The 17,507-nt window shown below is 35.6% G+C and overlaps 1 protein-coding gene and 1 pseudogene across 2 annotated transcripts in view; one reads left to right on the top strand and one right to left on the bottom strand.

Moving 5' to 3' along the window:
- The window catches only part of KCTD8 (potassium channel tetramerization domain containing 8), a 255,935-nt gene that overhangs the window by 101,958 nt on the left and 136,470 nt on the right, over positions 1 to 17,507 (bottom strand). The window lies entirely within an intron of this gene.
- On the top strand, positions 8,510 to 9,698 carry LOC114902239 (annotated as a pseudogene).

The following is a 17,507-nucleotide window of genomic DNA, read 5'->3' as shown; positions in this document are numbered from 1 at the left end:
TAGATAATCTTCCTGTCTATACGTTGCATCCAAATCAGTCAAATGAAAATGAAAATTGCTCATTCAACCTCAAACCATATTTACATATAGCAAATAAAGCTACCCACTTTGGCTTTATTTCAAAGAAGTTAGATTTTGAAATCCAAGAGTCACCAACAAATACCATAGTATGTCCATCGCAATGGACACTAGGAACACCATCCCCTTTGCCAGTCAGATGGAAAGCCTCTCATTACAATGCTGGGACCCAAGAGAAAACATACAGTATTTAACATTCAACAAACCATGGCATTACCAAGCAAATCCAAAGGGAGGGGATAAAAAAACGAATGTGCTTTATGGTATGAAACTGAAATGCAAGTAATTCAGAATCTGCAAAACAAAAGACCAAAATAATTTATTTGCATCTCTAAACCCCTAAATTGAATTTTAAAAGCTGAATACTAAATTTTTATTCTTCTTGGTTTCCTCATTGTCATTATGTAATCTCACGTCATCATCACAAAGGATACCTAACTGGGCTGATCTAAGTGAAGAAACTGAAGGAGACCTGTGGTTATAACCAGAGTGCCCACACGGATCCTATCAGAGATAAAGGGCCATAATTATTCTCTTATCACTTTCCCCTCTCAGTTCCAAAATCCACTTCTCTTTTGAATTTCAGGTGTCTTGATTTGTAACTTTTAAAGTTAGATAAAATGTGACTGTGGGGAGAGGTATATTTTCAGATTTTGAAGTAGTTAAATGTTGGAAAATGTTCTCTAGAGATTTTTCAAATGACATATTTTGCTCTTTGGGAGCTCTTTGAGAGTGGAGGGGGTATTTTATTTATCTTTGTTTTTCAATATACATTTAGGTTCTCAACAAGTGGCGGGGGTGTTCTAAGCCAGATAACTCACTTGATGGGACTATTAAATTGAACTGACTAGACTTTCTAATTGCATTTGCAAACAGAAAGGCCATTCAAGTCAGGACTTGAATCACTGGAGATCAATGATTGGTTATTTTTTTAGGGTACATTAAATACATATGGTTAATATTGATTATGTCTTTTTCTCCTTTTAATGGTTCACTCATTTTTTAATGTAATAGTAAATGAAAATTAGCTAAGGTATAAAATCTAAAAAAAAAATAGCAATAGAGAAGACACAACTACATATGACTATAGAACTAACTCCTAAGTGCATTTTGATGCACCTAGAAAGTGAAGTTAAACTTAAAACCTTTTGCACAGCAAAGGAAAGCATAAACAAGATGAAAAGACAACCCTCAGAATGGGAGAAAATATTTGCAAATGAAGCAACTGATGAAGGATTAATCTCCAAAATATACAAACAGCTCATGCAGCTGAATATAAAAAAGACAAACAACCCAATCAAAAAATGGGCAGAAGGCATAAATAGACATTTCTCCAAAGAAGACATACAGATGGCCAAGAGGCACGTGAAAAGATGCTCAACGTCACTAATTACTAGAGAAATGCAAATTGAAACTACAATGAGGTATCACCTCACACCAGTCAGAATGGCCATCATCAAAATATCTACAAACAATAAATGATGGAGAGGGTGTGGAGAAAAGGGAACCCTCTTGCACTACTGGTGGGAATGTAAATCAACACAGCCACTATGGAGAATAGTATGGCAGTTCCCTAAAAAAACTAAAAATAAAACTACCATATGACCCAGCAATCCCACTACTGGTCATATATCCTGAGAAAACCATAATTCAAAAGGATACATGTACCCAATGTTCATCACAGCACTATTTACAGTAGCCAGGACATGGAAGCAACCTAAATGTCCATCGACAGAGGAATGGATAAAGAAGATGTGGTACATATATACAATGGCATATTACTCAGCCTTAGAAAGGAACGAAATTGGGACATTTGTAGATGTGGATGGACCTAGAGTCTGTCATACGGAGTGAAGTAAGTCAGAAAGAGAAAATCAAATATTATATATTAACACATTTATGTGGAATCTAGAAAAATGGTACAGATAAAGCTATTTGCAGGGCAGGAATAGAGACGCAGACATAGAGAATGGACATGTGGACACAGAGGGGGAATGAGAGGGTGGGATGAATTGGGAGATTAGGATTGACATATATACACTACTATGTGTAAAACTGAAAGCTAGTGGGAACCTGCTGTATAGCACAGGGAGTACAGCTCAGTGCTCTGTGATGACCTAGATGGGTGGGATGTATGGGGGGGTGGGAGGGAAGCCCATGAGGAAGGGGATATAGGTGTACATATAGCTGATTCACTTTGTTGTGCAGCAGAAACTAACACAACACTGTAAAGCAACTATACTCCAATAAAAAAATAAAAGAAAAAAAATTTACGTAGATGCATGAAGAAAGCATTCTTATACCCTATCCTCTGCCACCTTTAAGATTGAAGTTTGCTATGCATTCCTTCACAACTTTCTTTATGCATAAATATGTGTTTCTATACACACACAGCATAGAACTCATTATTTGATTCTTTTGCTTATTGTTGCTATTCTGTATATGCAATAATGTTTGTGGGAAGACAAACAGGTTTGTTCAATGAATAATCCAGATACTCTCCTGAATTTGCCTGGTAATGAGCCAGCTGGGACCAGGGTTTTCCTCCTCTCCCAACAAGGGGTGCTGTGCAAAATCTTCATTTTTACCCAAAGCCTCCATTTGGCAGGCAGCTGGCATTCTCACTCCCTCATATTCTGTTTCAGACTATATATCCAAACTCAGACTGTTTTCTCCCAGTTTTGAGGTCACTTTCAGACTCATCTCACATAAAATGAGAGCAGCAGGATGGTGGGTCACTTTCTTGTAACACAGTGCTGTGGTGTGCACAGCTATGCCTAGCCCAAGCATACTTTCTGCAGAATTCTAAGAAAACTGGAGACATATGTATCTGTGACCTGCCCATGAGCTCCAATCAGTGAATGGTAACACCTTCTTAGTGTGTGCTCCCCCAATCTCTGTGCATCAGTGGCATCAAATGTGGGGTGAGCACCATTTGGTGCATGTGAGTTAAAAAGCATTTAAGTGAGCACACCAACAGACAGAGATATATCTCTAGAGTTACAGCAGGTCATAATAAACATGATGGCCATGTGGTCATGTGGCCCCTGGGCTACAAATATCCTGAAGCAGGTCGGTCATTTGGCCTTGGTAGGGTACCTATAATCTTAAATGAAATTGGTCTCTAATTTGGTACTTTGTTTAATTTGAATCAACAGTATTTCCTAGCTCACAATAAACTCCTCAATGAAAATTTTCTCCTCCTTGTTAATCCTTAGCAATGAGTTGGTCTGTCATTTATTTGTTCCATCTGTAAGTCAGATTCTGTCTAGAAGAATGACATATATCATTGATTAATCCATTTAATACAAAATTGTTATTGTTTATAGTTTACCAGGCACTGGTTTAGGTAATGAAGATATGATGATACCTTACTAGGAGGTGTAGATAAATAAATACCTATGAGACAAAGAGGGATAGACACAGGATCCTTTGGAACAAATATCTAATTTCTGACCTGAAAAGTATATCAGTTGTTCGCCTGGCAGGGATGTGAGGAAAGAAATTCCAATACAGAAACAACACCTGCAAAAGCCTGCAAGGAAACCTGCCAAAGTTAGGGAAATAAAGGTAGCTTCTCCTTCATGAAACAGAACGAACAAGGAAGGAGTCATGAGAGATAGATAGGGCTGATGAAATAAACCAATGGCGAGATAAAAATGGTCATGTAAAATATGGTAAGCATTTTGGCCTAAATCAAACTGGGTTGTAGAAGAAAGAAAAATTTATAAATTCAAGAGAGCAGAAGATTAAATGGATAGGATCTAGTGTTTGATTGGATATATCAGTCATGAAGATGGAGAATTAGTGACGTCATACCAAGGTCTAGCTTGGGCACCCGGTGGGAAGGAGTTCTCATTCATAATAAAGAAAGGCAAACTAGACAACAGTACTGGTTGCTTTGGGTTGGTGAGGTAAAGCACAAAGATTGTACATTCTGTTTTGGAAATGTGTGTCTCAGATGATGTGAGACATACACGTAGATGCAGCTGCTGGTAGTTAAGATATATTAGGCTGAAGTTCCAGAAGATATCTGGGTGGTTAATTCAGATTTGTAACCAGCAGAATATATCTGAGATATGAAGCAGTATGAGAAAGAATGGACAGAAAAGTAGTAAGAAAAAATGCAATGTCGTGGAAGTCAAGTAATAGCTTTTATTTTCTTAATTACATAAGTTATATGTTCCTTATAATCTGATCCAAGCAGGGAAGTGTGCATTAAGTAAGAAGTAAGTCCTGTTTCCTTCACCAATGCAATCTCAATCCTCTGAAGCCTTTGGTGTGCATTACACCAGACGTTCATTACACCAGACATTCACCAGACATTCATATATATATATATATATATATAAATACATACACCTATACCCATATTTATACACTAGGGATTGTATTCTATATCTTGTAACTTATTTTATTTATTAGATTGTGGATATATTTCACTATCAGTTCATAGAGATGTATGTTATTCTTTTTAATGACATCATATTCCATTGTATGAATATATCATGAGTAAACCATTTAAATTTTATATTTAAATGCTTATAATAGAAATAATTCAAGGACACTATGAAAAAAGTAATAAAAAATAAAACTAAAACCTTAAAATCTTCCTTCTCTACTACAGAATTGACCCCTGTTAGTTTTTTAGGCCACCTGGAGGTTGTTGCCAAGTATTACATTTAAAATTGTATTTTATAATCCACCAACTTTAGATTTCTATTACTCCTCACCTATAAAAGATGAAAAATTTAGGAAATTTTTGCAACCTCTCATTTCTCTTCCCCTCTACATCTAAATCTTTGTTAGTTAATAATTTTAGTTTCTTCTAGGGTTTGCATTTTTTATTTATTTATGTAACAGATTGTAATCTATTTTTCTTGAGTTACTTATCATTTTTAATATCATTTATTTTCCCTTGAATTACAAAAAGAGAAAATTAGCTACTCAGCTTTTCTTCCATTTCTCAAAAAATTTTGGCATAAATTATTTTAGGCACCTAACTTTTGCATTCTCTTATGTAAATATAAATTCTAAAAGTAATTTTCTTTATTTCTATAGCTTAATACTAAAAATGTTTAACCACTGTACAGAATTTAATATATGATTATGTAAACTTTATATACCATAGACTCAAAATGTGGGCTCGAACTCATAGTGATGTAAGATTATGTTATTTTAACTATTGTTTGTAGCTGCCTTTCCAACTTCTTTATAAGTATTTTTGTATTCCATATTGCCCTCCCTGCCCCCATTTTCGGTGGAGGTTTTTCTTTTTATTTCCCGGAATACTTCCTCCAGTGATTTTGTTTTTCACAAAGTAAATATGTATAGTGAAATTTCTGAGTCATTCTACTCCTGCAAAAGTGTGTATTTTAACTTCACATTTGATCAATAATATATTCAGATACAGAACTCTAGTTTCACAACATTTTCCCTCAGACTTGGAAAGCCATTGTTCTAGGTTCTGATGTTTCTCATGAGAAGTCTGATGTCTTTCTGAGTGCCAATTCTTTGAAATCAACATATATTAACATAATTGCTTTGTCTCATTTCTTTTTGGATAAGTTTAGGATTTTCTCTTTAACCCTGATATTCTAAAGTTTTGCTCTTTTGGCTCTTTTCATTCATCTCGCTTAGTAATTAAAAACTTTTTACCCATGTATTCAGAACATCAGATAAGGCAAATCAGTGTCTCTCTATTCTCCCTCTAAAATTCCTTTTAGACATGCACTGGGCTTTTCTGATTTACTTTTCTTAATTATCCTCATAATTTTCATCTGTTTCTTTTTTGTCTAAATTCTGTCAGATTTCCTGATTTTTTTCCTGGATGATTTGTTGCTCTTTTTTAAGATAATTTCTTCCACCAGTACACCTTAACTATGTTCATTTTTACCACTCAGACTTTGTCTTTTTTTTATTTCCACAGTCATTTTTATAATTTATAAATAATCATTCGAATAGTTTAATTTACACCTAAATCTTAATAAGGACAATTACATTTAACTTTAAGTTTTCTTTCGTTCTCTGAATTATCTCTAATCCTCCAGAGCTGATTTTTCTTTTAGTTTATCTTGGTTCTTCTCTTCTCTTTGGTGATGTTAATTTTTTTTCAGATGTCACATGTTCATTCATAAGTATAAGTGAAATACTATCTTAGCTAGTATAGTGGCTTAAATCTTTTTCTCACCAGTTATATATGTCTCTTCTAGGTGATAGCTCTCTTCAACTGGAAGATCAACTGCAACTGTCAGTATAAATATTTGGGCATGTCAACAGGTAACCTTCCTATAGGCCGCACAGATAAGAAACAGGACGTCAGACATCTACACTGCCAGAGGAAGGAGTAAGCAATTTGGCAGTGGAGACAGTCGTTTTACTACTTGATGAAACTGTATTTCTTTTCATTTCTCTCCTTGGTCTTTTGTGGATCTAGAGCAGAGGTTGACACAAGTAACACGATTTTAATGGAACTCAGCCATGCTCATTGGTTTAGGTACTATTTATGGTTGCTTTCATGCCAAGACAGAACTGAGTAGTTGCAACAGATTATATGGCCTGAAAGACTTGACTTACTATCAAGTCTTTTGTTAAGAAAAGTTTGGCAACTCCTTGTCTAGGGTATCCTTAAGCTCCATGATACTTCTTTCTCATCCTCAATGCACACTAGTAACTGTGCTCAGGTAGATCACTTTCTGTGTTTAAGAAAGAAATTCCAGTACTTATCTTTATGTTAAAAATACCAGTTGTTAGATACTTAGTTTACAATAGGAAGGGGGAAGAAAGTCATCTGTCTCAGGTATTCTAAAGGTGTTTACTTAATAAATTATCTGGTTGATTCCCAGTGGTCTTTGAATTTGTTGACTCTGAACCTGGAGCATCTCTGGACTTCCTTGGGAAGTCCTTGCTTATCCCTGATATCTACAGGATATTCTACATTTATCTTATGCTATCCTCTTTCTATATCCCAACTTTGTGAAATTTCTGATTCATTACTGACATAAATTATTTCTTGTTATTATTGTAACTGTATTTTAGCTTCTGTTTTTGTGAAATTTCTGACTGATTTATAAAAGCTTTTGAAATAAGTGAGCTAGATTCTGGTGCTCAAGCTGTCATCTGGTACATGAAACTCCAAAGAAGAAAGTTTTACAAGAAGTAATAATCAATATTGCTAAATACTGCTGAGAATTCAAGTGAGATGTGGGGGAAAAGTGGCTCTAGACATAGAAACAAGGAGGTCATTGGTTACCTTGTAGATAGTAGGTTAAGTAGAATAGTGGGGGAAGAGGGCAGAGAGCAGTAGCTTGGGGAATGATTGAGATTTGAAGAAACAGATACACATACAACTTCCTGGTGTTTGATTGTAAGGGAGAGGAGAGATATAGGTGAGTGTGTGACCAGGAAAGTATGATTAAATTGTGGACTCATGTTTGCTTCTTTATGGTTATGGTTTATGTTTATGGTTGCTTTTCCTTTTTAAGATTAAAGTGAATACATCATCTTTAAAATCCAGTGAAAAAAACTTTGAAACAGAAAGACGTTTTATTTGAAGAAAGAAAAAGGAAAGGAGGGGGTATAATTTATGAAATGTGTCCTTGAACAGGCAGAAAAGAGTAGAATCCTGGGTAGAGATGGAAGAATTCACTTTAGATAAGATGGTAGACAGGAGAGGAGGGAAGAGCAGTGTGGATACAGTCTAGAAATCGATAGCAGTAAGTCACAAAGGTTTTCATCCTTATTACTTTTAGTTTCTATGTGAGGAACCAGCTGGGAATGTTTATGTGTTAGCTAGCCCTAGAAATTCAGAGAGGGTTGGAATAGCTGCCATAGATAATGAAGAGAGAAGAACTCAAATAACACTGAACTACTGAGGAAGCATTAAGGATCCAACTGAGGGTGGGCACCACTCTTTTAGTACAAGTTTCAGTTTGTAATTTTCTATAACAGCTTTGAGCACTCTGAATAAGGGTGCAGAAGAAGCACACAGCTAGATTTATCCAGAGTCAGGGTTTTACCCAGTAAAGAACCAGATTTGCAAAACACTAACTGAAATTTGACCACAATGCTTAAGATGAATAGGAAGGAAGTAAAAATAGGAGGTGACTGATATGGAGAAAATGTAGAGGATTTAGGGACTGCATACCTTTGTGGTTAAAAATGCATGATACAAAAAAAAAAAAAAAAAATGCATGATAGTGTAAAAACATGGAGTGAGAGGGTTGCAGGGAAAGATGTTGTGACTACAGAGTCAATTTTTAAATTTAAAATAATAGCGGCTACAAAAGACGACGGCTGCGGCGCTCCAGGTGGAACTTTCCAGAACGCTCGGTGAAAAAGCGGAGGAGCGGCGGCTGCCCGAGCTGCGCACGGCAACGCGCTCCTTTCCGCTCCCCCACACCGGCATCGGCCCTCTCACCGGCTGTAGGAAATGGTGAAAGAAACCACTTATTATGATGTTTTGGGGGGTCAAACCCAATGCCACCCAAGAAGAATTGAAAAAGGCTTACAGGAAACTGGCCTTGAAGTACCACTGATTCTGATAAGAATCCAAATGAAGGAGAGAAGTTTAAACAGATTTCTGAAGCTTACGAAGTGCTCTCTGATGCAAAGAAAAGGGAATTGTATGACAAAGGAGGAGAGCAGGCAATTAAAGAAGGTGGAGCAGGTGGTGGTTTTGGCTCCCTGGACATCTTCGATATGTGTTTTGGAGGAGGAGGCAGGATGCAGAGAAAGGAGAGGTAAAAATGTTGTGCATCAACTCACAGTAACCTTAGAAGATTTATGGTGCAAGAAGAAAACTAGCTCTGCAAAAGAATGTGATTTGTGACAAATGTGAAGGCCGAGGTGATAAGAAAGGAGCAGTAGAGTTCTGTCCCAATTGCCGAGGTACTGGAATGCAAATAAGAATTCATCAGATAGGACCTGGAATGGTTCAGCAAATTCAGTCTGTCTGCATGGAGTGCCAGGGCCATGGGGAGCGGATCAGTCCTAAAGATAGATGTAAAAGCTGCAACGGAAGGAAGATAGTTGGAGAGAAGAAAATTCTAGAAGTTCATATTGACAAAGGCATGAAAGATGGCCAGAAGATAACATTCCATGGTGAAGGAGACCAAGAACCAGGACTGGAGCCAGGAGATATTATCATCGTTTTAGATCAGAAGGACCGTGCTGTTTTTACTCGATGAGGAGAAGACATTTTCATGTGTCTGGACATACAGCTGGTTGAGGCATTGTGTGGCTTCCAAAAGCCAATATCTACTCTTGACAACCGAACCATAGTCATCACTTCTCATCCAGGTCAGATTGTCAAGCATGGAGATATCAAGTGTGTGCTAAATGAAGGCATGCCAATTTATCATAGACCATATGAAAAGGGTCGCCTAATCATTGAATTTAAGGTAAACTTTCCTGAGAATGGCTTTCTCTCCCTGGATAAACTCTCTTTGCTGGAAAAACTCCTACCTGAGAGGAAGGAAGTAGAAGAGACTGATGAAATGGACCAGGTAGAACTAGTGGACTTCGATCCAAATCAGGAAAGACGGCGCCATTACAATGGAGAAGCATATGGGGATGATGAACATCATCCTCGGGTTGGTGTTCAGTGTCAGACCTCCTAAGGGGGCCAGTGAATAACACTCACTGCTGGCATTTTATTTGCAGTAGTGACTGAGTGAAGGACTATAATCATAATATGCTCACTACTTGCTATTGTTTGTTTTAATATTCAACTATAGTAGTGTTTTAAAAGTTAAATGAAGAATAAACTCAAATATAAAAGCTCTGACTTTGCCCTGTATGTATGATGACTTCAGTGTGCATGATAAGTTTAATACTTGTAAAAACTACTTTAAAAAATTTCCCCTAGCATTTGTTAGGCCATACTTTGTAACTGATTTCAGCTATGTACATGGAATAGCTTAGACTGAAATGCCAGGTATATGTATTGGCTTCAGTGTATGACCCTTAATTGCCAAGCTATGAAGTTAAAATTGTATTTAACTGGCAGTCAGACAAAGAATTTGTAGAAAAGTGTTGGTCTGTACAGTGGTATTAAGTGGGATTCATTGTGATGCCTCTGCATTTATTCTATTGCCTCAACTGTTACTTGAAGATGGCATGCTATATAATTTAGCCTGTGGTATCAGTGATAGAAATGATACCTTTCTAAAGAAGGGGTTTATCACATAACATGCTGCTTCTTGAGGGCTTGCACTTGTAGGATTGCATTCCCTTCTGCTGTGCCATCTTTTTTTTAATATATCTAGCTATTGGTCCTGGTTACTTTCTTTTTTTCTTCCTTCTCTTTGGACCACAGTAAGCCTTAGAGTAGTCACTTCTGGAGCAGGGTAACTTAGAGGTTAGAGTAATGAGAAGTAATTTGCATGTATGAGTTAGGAAGGTGTTTTGCAGGTATGTTACAGGCTTACTTTAAACAATTTAACTTATGCTCCAAAGTAAATGTAATTTAATGTTGGTAGAATAGCAAATTATGAATAGCTTTAATTGTATGTTTAAAGTCATATGTTCACAAGCTTAAATCTGGATATCAGAATTTAAGCAATTCTTGAAATGTATGAATGTCTCCTTAATATACTGATTCAAAAGCAAAAAATAAATAAATAAAATAAAATAAAATAATAGAGATAATGCACCCCTGTGCCATGATCTTCTTATAGATAAATTTCTAGTTAAATTCTCACTTCAAACTGAAGACCTATTATTTAATTCCTCTCAGAGATGAGAAAATCAAGTATAAGAACAGTAACTTGCAAAGGTTTACACAATGCCAAAAACTGATGGACCTGAAATTTGAAAAGTATAGCTGTTTGTAAAATCAATCCTATATTCTTCACGTTCTCCCTGTGTCTCAATGATATTTCCAATGAGAAGTGGACCAGTAGAGAATGACACTTCTATGCCCCGTTCCCATAGAGCATCAAGTCCTGCAGCAAGTTACTCTTATCCGCTCCTATATTTTATGTCTATCCTTTCATATACAATTTCACATAAAGAAAACGATCCCTTTGTGAAAATGTTTGGGCACTCCAGATCTGGGGGGAATTTTTTATTTGCAACTAGGTTTTTTTAAAAGGCACTTAGAAAAGGATATTTCAGAATTTTCTTCAGTAGAAATCCACTTTAGATTCTGGTATTGCCTTAAATTATAAGAATACATGTTATGATTCAGATATATAGCTATGCCTAGTCACTGGTACCTTTTCCCTGTAAATATTATGAAATAAGGCTTCATACATTTTGGTGGTGTAGAGAGAATCACTGAAAAATAGACCTCACCCAATAAAGTATTTTTATTTTGGAAGCATAATTACAGCCTTAGAAAACTCTGCTAGAATTCATTTTCAGGAAAAGTTTTGCAATTGAAAGACTGGATGCACAACAGTAAAGCAGCAGTTGTGTGTGAGAAAATGGAGCCAAGGTTATTGAATCTATAATAAATCCCTATGCAATGGTGACTGGAAGAATGGAAGAGAGAGAAATGAAACAAAATCCATTATTCCTGATTCTAAGAAAAGCCCATCAATACCTCCTCTTTTCTAATGTACCTTGTTTAAGACATTTTAAGAAGGCAAGCAAAAGGACAAGATTAGAGTGACAGGAGAAGCCTGATAGTGGAACCAGGGGCCTCACAAAATGGCATTTCCAGATGGATCTGCACATGCTGTTCTTCATGCCTAGAATCTGCTCCTTGCAATGCCCATGCTCCATTTCTTCCATTTGTGTTCCAAAAGTGCCATGTGCTCACAGCAGCCTTCATCAACCTCCCTGGGTAAACACTTCCTACCCTGTTTTGCCTATCACTTCACTCTGTACCGATTTCCTTCAAAGTATTTATCATAATACCTGTTTTACTTGTACTTTTTATTCTCACTTTCTGTCCTCTCTTTAACCCCTATTTTTTACTGTATGAGCGATTAGATCAGGATCAAGGCTGTTTTATGCACAATTTCCCACCATGAACCTTGTATACAGTATGCACTTGATTATCTTTTGCTGATTTAATTAATCTGCCATCCTCATTTTTATGACAACAGTCTTCCAAAGGCTTACTGTAAGATTCACTGCGTCACTCAGGTTTGTATTTGAGTGCAGGCAACAGAGACTCTACAGTGGCTTGTCCAAAGGATATAGCTGTTTCACTTTATTTTTTCACATAACAAAGTGCTCAGAGGTAAGTAGTAGTTCAGGAAAGGTGTGACAACTCCATATTACCATTGTCCTAAAATCCTTTGATTTTTCTGTTTTCCCAGCCTTAGCATCCTGCAAGAGAGATTGGAAAATGTGTTTTTTGCTTGTTGGGAATATTGTAAAAAATATCAGTGTTCTGTTCATAAGAAATAAGTCTGAGAGAAGATTAATAGTCCCTTTATACACACTAGAATGCCTCCTGGTTGATATATAACAACAACAAAAAATCATCATCACATGATCTATATCACCCCAGCAGGCATAATCAGCTATAGAGACTGTTCTATACAGGAAACAAAATCTTTATCAGAGAAGGTCTAGAGAATACTGAGTTAAAATGAAGAGAGGTAGATAAATGAGATAACAATGGAATGGAAGGATAAGACAGCCTGATGTATACATATTCACTTTAGGGATGGCTTGTCCAATGAGATAGGAATATTCAAAGTTTGTTGAAAAAGGCACCTTCTTCTCTAGACCATATTCGAATTGACACAGTCAAATCAATTCTGGGACCCTCTCTTTTCTATACCTCATTTTCTGACTAAATCCTTTCTTAAGGGCATATTCTTTCTTTTGATATTTTACTATATGAAATTAAATTAAACTTAGTCTTGTAATTCAAGAAGTTGGTATTTCTCTTTAGGGCAACTTTGTATATCTCTGAGCTGATCTAGTATGTGTTGACTTCAAAGTTTAACTCTCAGAAAACAATTTCATTCTCATTTTTTCCCAAGTGCTCCTGAGACATTTCAGCATAGTCATAAAATATTGACAACGGATATATGTAGTAGACAATACCTAGTGTGCAATCTTAAAATTGAGTAAAAAATATTCATCATAAAATATCTTTCAAAGTTTGCTTAATTAACTATTCCTTCAATTGCCCCTTAGGCTGGATAATTGTCCCCAATAGTATTTTAGGAATAAAGATTCTTCTGCTAATGTCCAATATTGATACTGGTTTCCCCTTGGAGACTTTTGGTAAATATATTATTTTCTTAACCTAAGAATTGTTAACATTTCTGAATGTGTGATTGCTTAACAGTTTACCAATTTATTCTCTTTTTAAGTGTAAGGGTTTGGAATATGAATGGTCCAATTTGAGGCTGGCTTTACAATACTAACTGATTTTAGGCAACTCACTTGACATCCCTGAACTTGATTTTCTCCATCCAGTGATACATCTGCCAAGCTATAATACAAAATTGTTTAAAAAATCAGATTACATAGGCATGAGAAAAAAGTAGGATGGAAGGAATGATCTTGGTTAAGGCAAGAATTTCTAAGTGTTGCTTAACTAAATTTCTACAATTCTGGAAGACAGAACTTTAAATACAATTGTCTGTTTGAATATAGCCAATGCAGATCTCTAGCCACAATTGCCTCTTTGGAGGGTTGCAAAGAGTTTGGATATATAAGCTGAGATACCTCAGGTGTGTGTATGTAAGGCCCCTGAAAATACAGGAGGAATTCAAGGTAAAGAGAATAGTTCAAAAACTGTAGGGGGGAGGGTGTGAGGGCAAGCTCTCCTAGCACTGCCATCTTCTAGAATAGAACTCTGAGGCGTCTAATAATTATAAATTGAAACCTGGCATTCTAGTTTTTATGAAAATATATTAGTCAAGGTACAAAGGTAAAACCTGTTTTATTTAATAATTTACTAATTCGATATACAATTTAAAATATTCATACATATAGTATATATTCTTGTCCCATACCTGCAAATGTTATTAGCAGCTGGCTTAAATCTTAATCTCTCCCTATACTTAAGAAATATTTATAAATAGCCCTACAGAAGGAGGTGTATCTTCACCTCCTTAATTCATGCAGTATATAATCAATCCAGTGTTACATGGCACGAGACATCCAAAACAGGGCAGAAAGAAACTTGTAGAGATATAAGATATACATTTCATCTGCTTCAAACACTGGTGAGGTGGGAAAAATCTAGACTCAAGGCATAACTTCTCAAAATAGAATCTCTAAATATACAGGAAAAACAAATGTGAACAAGGCAACCACTGTGTAAATGGCCAGGCAGGAGATGTGCTCTAAAGTATTCAGTTTGAAATGCATATCCCTTGTATGCCATTGCTTCTTCTGCTATGTTCACAACTTTATACTGTTCTGGGGTTATGTGTGTTCGATTCATTGAGTAAATTGGGCATATTCTATGTGTGATGAGCCTTTTGTATATTTTTAACATTCGACACTTCATATTTTGGGTCATTTTTACCCTCAGGAACAACAGCATAGCACCAATCACACTACGATTAAACATGATTTTGTATGTGTGTGTGTGCGCACGTGTGTGTGTGTGTGTGTGTGTGTTTCAGTAGCTGTCTATCACCTAGATTAATTTTTTCTAAAAAAACAGGATTCTATTTTGTGCGATATGTCTTTAACCTCTATGGGTTTAGAATTACGATTAAACCAGTCTGATTTGATGAAAGTGATTACTTAAATCCCTCAGAATATAAAAACCTCAGGCCTATTCCCATATATTTTACTTACAGGGTTTGGGACCTGAATTACCGAGATAATTGCCTTCACTCTTCACTGTATTTGTCTAAACAATTTAAAACTTAAGCCCCATTTTATTTTTCACATTTTAGCTAATCTTATTTTTTTTTTGTATAAAACAGGTTGTGTCTTTCTTCCTCAGCTTTATGCCCTATTTGTTTGTCCAGTTACTTTTCTCCCTACTTGTTATTTACTACGGATGGCCATGGATGATACTCCTGTCTTTCTAATATCTTAACATTTTAAAGCAAGCTGCTTTCCAGAAAGATTCCCATGCATGAGTAACAAGTATTCTGACAGTGAAATTAACCACCTCATATTCTTCATCCCTTTATTCTTCCAAATGAGAAAACTAACCTTGTTATGTAAGAAGTCATTACTTCATCTACTCATCAGCTGTTTCTGACATGCTCCAGTTGGCTCTCAGTTTGTAAATAAAATTACACAAGAATGAAAATGAAGACTGTTTCAGAGCATTTTCAAGGAAGATTTGTTCCTTTAATGGGCTCTTTGCTGAAAGATATGGTTTTAATTTGTGAGAAAATAAAAGTGCAGTTCAAACAAGTGAAGCATACAAAGTCAGGGGTCAAAAGACTTTCTTATTTTTTATGGGAAGAAGTTCAACCTCCATACGAAGTGAAATCACAAGCACAACTTTTGCTGTGATTTATCTCTTAACAGTTTGGGCAATTCATCGAAAAACAATTTAAAATTTAGTCTGGTTTATATCGGTTTTTCATACATATTAGTTTCAGAATCCAATATTTTTTCCAAGTAAAGTATTAAGCACATTAAGTTCAGCCTCACCATTTCTATTTTCTCGTAATTACAGGTCTCTGTTTTACTTTTTCTGGCAAATAAAATATTTCCTAATTAATACACCAGGTTGATAAAGAATGTTTGCATAATGTGCTCCACAGTAGCTCTGGTTGCAAGAGATTTTACAAATATTTGAGCTGAGAGCAAACCCTAAGGATACAGTGAAATAATCAAGGCTCAGAAAGAAAGAACACAAGAGTCTGAGATAAAGTTACTTATTATTATCATTAATATTATAATTAGTATTATTTTATTTAAATACTTACAGAGGTAGGAATTAAGAAAACACAGTCTCCGGAGACAGACTTTCTGTACTCACATGCCAGCTTCACCACTACCTAGCTGTTTAGCTGTGCAATCTTGGGCAGTTACTCAGCATATCTATGCCTTGATAGCCTCATGTGTTGAATGGGGCCAGGGTTGGGGAGCGGTAAATAAAGTGGGTCGTAACTCATATAGGCGTTGTGAAGATTTAATGATTCATTACAAACTGTAATCATTTCCTGAACACTTGCTTTGCTTCAGACACTATTCTAAGCAATTTATAATCCCCAAAGTTTGTAACTTTAAGTTTTAAAATATTGTTTGAAAGCTCATTGGCAATTTATACACTCCTTCAGGGATATTTCTTTTATAGGAAAATAAAGTAATGCCACTATCTCATATCAACTAATAATTTAACAGTTTTACTAATGTTTAACTGTCCTATGTATTGTCTTCATTTTCAAATACAAATACATAAAAAATAGATTTATTGGTTGTAGAAGGCACTCTGCACAAAGCATCAACATAAAAATAAACCACATAGTTGCTAAATTTGTTGATGACAATGGCAACCATGTTGTAATTGACTTATCTTTAAAGGAGTTTTCCTAACATCTACTAAATGTCTTATTCTGACTCCAGCAAACATATTTGAATTAGAGAGAGATCTTTGCACAACTGAGAATTGCATGACCACTTTGTTAATATATACTCTGGTAAATCCAATGATGTGGCCCTACTACATGTTTCTTCTCTTAGCTTCTAGCAATTTTCACATGGAAGGCATCCATAAAACATATTGATATTATTATGCATAGTAAGAACTCATTAAAAATAAATTTAGATGATTTTCCATTAACTATTCTGTGCTAGCAAAGACCATGAGAATCAAGCTGCTAAATAATCAGTGGCATCCTGAGAGTTGCTTTTAAGCTTCAACAAATAATAGATGTGGCTGAACTCAGCTAGGGGAAATAGTTCCAGCTTTTATTCAGTCTAATCTTAACTACCCGCAAGTTACTTTGGAAAATCCATTAATCTTCAGAGAGCTCTGAGATTTACTTCATTACTGACTGTCAGTAGAAACTGAGTTCGCCCATCACTCCCTGGCAGCTAAGGAGTAAAGAAAAAAGAGAACTGGGTTCTCGTCCCCATCCTATAGCCACTTAGTTGATATATTGTACAAGTCACTTACGGTCCCAGGGCTTTTGTATTTCCATCTACATACTGACACTGAAATATCTCTCTTAAAATCTTGCTAACTGTTTGGATACTGCGTAGGTACCATAAGAACTAGAGTGTTCCTTTTGGAACATTACATCAGAGAAGTAAATATTACTTTAAGGTCTTATGCTAATTAATGGGTTTCAATAGTTTTAAGGATAAATTCTCTACTTTTTGTTTTTCAAGATAGAAAACAATTTTGCTATTTTTCTTCTAAAATCTGTCTTATTTAAAACATGTGTAGATACCAAAAATGTCATTCACAAATTAATTGCATTTCTAGCAAAGATGAAGTTTTGTAGGTAATATTCTGAAAACTTTGAGAAAAAGTCACCTCTCCCATTTTATTTCTTTTTTTTTTTTTTTTTTTTTTTTTTTTTTTTTTG

The sequence above is a fragment of the Monodon monoceros genome, unplaced genomic scaffold (assembly GCF_005190385.1).
Source record: "Monodon monoceros isolate NGI ecotype Baffin Bay Population unplaced genomic scaffold, NGI_Narwhal_1 Super_Scaffold_20, whole genome shotgun sequence".
NCBI classification, from domain to species: Eukaryota; Metazoa; Chordata; class Mammalia; order Artiodactyla; family Monodontidae; genus Monodon; species Monodon monoceros.
The sequence above is the reverse complement of the archived record's forward strand: the minus strand, read 5'-3'. Positions and strand labels throughout refer to the sequence as shown.